The sequence below is a fragment of the Cephus cinctus genome, unplaced genomic scaffold (assembly GCF_000341935.2).
Source record: "Cephus cinctus unplaced genomic scaffold, Ccin1 Ccin1_scaffold0805, whole genome shotgun sequence".
NCBI classification, from domain to species: domain Eukaryota; kingdom Metazoa; phylum Arthropoda; class Insecta; order Hymenoptera; family Cephidae; genus Cephus; species Cephus cinctus.
The window spans coordinates 677,761-682,507 of record NW_014333402.1 but is presented as its reverse complement, the minus strand read 5'-3'; positions in this window follow the sequence as shown (position 1 = coordinate 682,507).

The following is a 4,747-nucleotide window of genomic DNA, read 5'->3' as shown; positions in this document are numbered from 1 at the left end:
ATATATATATATATATATATATATATATATATATATATACACATATATAGAGGGGAAAAAATGAAGTCAAACAAAACGAGTCGGCGGAATACGTTGAATCAACAATTCTGGTGAGATTCAACTTCGTTTTAACGGTGGGGCCGAGAGAGACTGTATATAGGGCGTACAGTGGTAGGCAAATCCTAGGTTGGAAAAAGTGTCAATAACGTGATGCATGAAAAAAAAAAAAAAAAGAAAAAAAGAAAAAATGGCAATATTTTTCCGCTTTTATGGAATTATTCGCGGGGGATGCGTGACATCTCCATAAAAATTCATGGAACGGATACTCACTGAAATCGCTTTTGTAATTTACGATCGGGTGATACATTTCTCCCTGGATTTATATTTAAGGGTAAAATTGCCTGCACGGTGAGTACAGCGTCAAAAATATTTGTCAGGGAGTGTACCGAGCGCCGGTCAGGCTGTACAAGAAAGAAAAGGGGTGAGTGGCGGACAGTGGAAGATAACCCGGACTTGCTTTTCTCTTGACTCCCGTTTTTTAATATTTTTGTTTTTTTAATTCAGTCACCAGCAGAACATTTGCATCACAAATTAGTAGACCACTCCGACCCCCTCTATGTCTCTAGATTACTCAGCGTCCGGTTAGCCAGTTGAAAGTGGCTGGTGCACTATCAAATCCTTCGCCCCTGACCGACTGTCTACTGCCGGGTCGCAATTAGATTAGGCAACCCCAAAGTTGCTTGTACTTTTAAGACACCCCTTATAACATGGCCCTTCCTCACTCTTCTACCCAGCCACGCGCTCCTGACTTTTTCTTCGTCTAACTATCCCTTGCTCGGCATGTGTTTATTTATACAAGACTATGCACAAATCACAGCACACGCACGCACGCACAAATTGCAACGTATTTTCTTAACTCGAGATCGATAACGAAAATCCGAGAACCAACCGACGTCGCCTTGGGCCGTCCACCCTTTGTCCATGCACCCGCATGCCAGGCGGGCGCCTGGTAATTCAAGTACGTAGTAAGTAGTGCGTTTAGACGCTCGTTTTTTGAGTTTTTCAAAACAAGTATCGTTTGCTAAGCTTTCATATTGGTCCCATTCCATCCACTGCGTCCCATGGTTTGCACCCTCGCAGTTTTTTTTAAATTCAAGGTAAGTACGTAGTAAGTAGTACGTCTAGACGTCTGTTTTTTGAGTTAAGCTTAGCAAACGATACTTTTTTGAAAAACTCCAAAAAACGGCATCTCGACGCTGTACTTGCTACGTACTTATCTTGAAGCTGCGTATTTTAAAAATCTACCGTGCGTAAGTAAAAATTTCAAAAAATCCAGTTAAGGAATCATACATACCATGCTGTACATATTAACCGATACATACGCACATAGATCGTACAAGGTATAACACCGTTGGTTAAAATGATAGGCTTCGAAATTTCGCACAAATACTCGTTCCACGACAATGGGCATAGTTACGAGAGTCGGAGGTAGCGAGGATTAAAGATCAATAACAAATAATAATCGACCAATTGGAAGTTGTTGCGCCATTCGTTAAAGATAGTCCTAAACTAGTAGACCAGCGAGTGTGGACGTGGTTTTAGCCTTTTTCCAACGTTAAGCCGATATTACATAACGTGACTCGGGACGACTGTGACAATAAAGTATTTCACTGTAGCAAAATCCTATATAATCCACGGACGCGTTAAATATTATACGTTGCAGATACCCGAGAGCGACGCTAGCGCCACCGAACAAGATACCGGTCGAACGTTGAACTAAGATTTCAAATTAAACATCGTAAGCTGAAAAAGGCGGGAAATCCGTAATGGAATATTTGAAAATACTCTCACTCCCATGAAATAGAACGAGTAATAAAATTTGACATTTAAAATTATATTAAAATTGTGCAAGCTGATGAAGACAATTATTTATAATTACATCGAAACGACCCGTAATGTCTTTGGGCGAATCTTCATGCGATATTCCCAGTATTACGTAATACAGAAAAGAGAGACGGTAAACGTCATACAAAGTTTCATCTTTATCATAATACGGGTTTTAATGTTAAATTAAACGATAACATTGTTTTATAATAACTTACTTAAATTAAACGCAACGGAACAAAGAGAGCGAGGGAGAGCGCGAAACGGAACCCACGCTAACGTCGAAGCTCTGACCGACGCTCGACCAGCCACGAGCAAATCGAGCAACAGCGAACCTGACGAATAAACCAGATTAAAAAGCAGTTTCGTGCTTTCCGGGATATCACGAGCAACCTCCCATGAGGGTAGCTACCCTTCGTTTTTACGTTATATCTTATTTTCTTAATATCTCTATCCTCCCACTTCGGCACCCGGGCTTCTGCCGGTCCGTGGAGACGTCTCCGTCGGGTCGTCTCCTCTGCCGGGCAACTCGGTAAGTCGAGACTATCTCCCCACGGCAGATTCGAGCAGCTCAACCTCAATATAAACAATAACGAAATCTTCCGAGAGCATTGGCGTAGCTATACGAATCAACCCAAGAGCATATCTTCTGAGCAGGGTGGCGACTCGAAGGAAGCCAGAAGGCGAGAACGTTATCTGTATCAGAGTGGCCTTGTGACCGTGAATAAAAAAATCACATCACAATATATATATATAGTTCGTCAAATCTAAAAATTGTTTTCGTCATAACAGTCAAATAAGCAATATAACGTCAATTAGTATATCAGCATCCTGGATAACTGAATAGATAAAATTTTAATATTCCCAGTGTTATCGCATCAAGAGTGCAAAATTTTATTTTCCACCAAACGCTAAAAGCTTCGATCGGATAATAAACTATTAGAAAGAGAGGATCGGCTGGGATGTCCAAGCCAATGATGCATCGACGAATCACGTCAATTTTAATTAGCGCATCCAACACGACGTGCACGTCCACCGGCATCGAATATCGAACTAGCCGCGTTAATAAAATTCCGCAGACCATAGCCGAGTACATACGATACATACGTACCCCAAAGATCTCGCATCCGATCCAGACCCAAAAATGCTTACATCCATAAGCAACGTAGGATCAGGTAAAGATAAACGAGCCGATCCGAACCAATCTTAACCTATACTATTCTGTTCCGAGAGAAGTCGAGGAAACGTAAGAATAAACGAAAGCCAATGCAATTCCATTTTACGTCCAGGTAGGCCGGATTGTTATGTGGGTTGGTACACCCGGAAAATTTATCCTGCACGCTAGTAGTTAAGGACAGCGTCGTTTCAGTAGGACGTAACCCTTCGCAAGGGAAGGAATCGACCGTTCCAAAACGAGCCATTACTACGACGATACGTTCCGCAGGAGGGACAATCGGTACAGGACACCTGGAGGATTCCTGTGCTGGTATATATGTATATATAGGTTGGAAAGCGTAACGTAAATGCAGGCGCAGGGGTTGTAGTCCGGAGCATAGGTCGTTGTGGAGTTATAGGAAATGCCAGTAGGGTAGAAAACGCACTATCAAGGGATGGAGGCCTTCGAGGATTGGAAACGCAGGTTCTGGCGCAGGTGTACGAAAGCCCTGCGTACGACACCGTAACCCAAGGTAATAGATCGAACACGTGTACGTCACATATGTATGTATGGGAGTCATATAACGTGAGTTAGGTGTATTTTCTAGTAGCCATTCCCATGCGCGAGGGGTGTCACGATAATATTGGATTTACTATAAAGAATGCCAAGGTCCATGATAAATATGTAATTCGCGAGATTCACTATAACGATTTCATTATATGAAAATGTGCCACGTAATCTGGACAATACATTAATTTGGTATTTGGTTTGGCTAAAAACGATATGTTTTTGTTGGCATTGCCCTTTATCCAAGACAAGATTCTCATGACGATGAAAGTTCCCACAAAGGAATTGCCAGTAGAAATTTTACGTCGGACAAGTACAAAAGGGATTCCTATTCGGGGGTAGATTCGATATGACGTAATTCGTAATGGAATTGTCGAATTCTTCAGTGGCCAAAAAAAAGATCGGGTTGTTTCAATGATAGAAGAGAAGCGTTACGTACGAAAGGTGTACGGGAGCTTTTTGAACACCCCTTAGAATCTTCCTGCCCTTCCAAGCCGTCCTCAGCAGCCGCACATAAAACGTACCCCTTTATGGTGCCGTTGCTAGATATACATATATTACGTACATACATCCATATACATATATATATTGTAACGTTATTCTTTTAACTTATGACCCGACACCGATAGCAAAACATACGAGAACGACTATCTTCGAGAACCAACCTACGTTACCTTCGGCCGTGATCCGGTCGTTCGTGCATCCGCAAGCCAGGCGGGCGCCAGTCAATTCTTTTTTCACCGGGAACTGACGAGCCGGTATAAACTGGGAGTTGGGGTGGAACAGGCCCAACTCCACCAAGAACGAGAGCTCTGACGGAACCTATCGGACGAGGCGATAGCTTAACGGATCCTGTCGATTTTTGGGGACGCGTAAAATCGAGAAACGCAACGGTAGGTGGTGATCTTTGGGGTCGCGTAAAATCAGTAAACGCAACTGGATACACGAACGGGAGCGGACGGTTACGGAAATGCACGGCCGCTCAGGCTGCTAGGTTTGAGGTAGAGAGGGTCGGAGTAAGAGTCCGGCAAATAGTGCGAGAGACAGAGAGCGACGAACCGAGAACGTATCAGAACGAATCTTAACTATCTATCGAGATCCCTTCACCAATTAATAAATTGGGAGACTCACCGGAGCTGG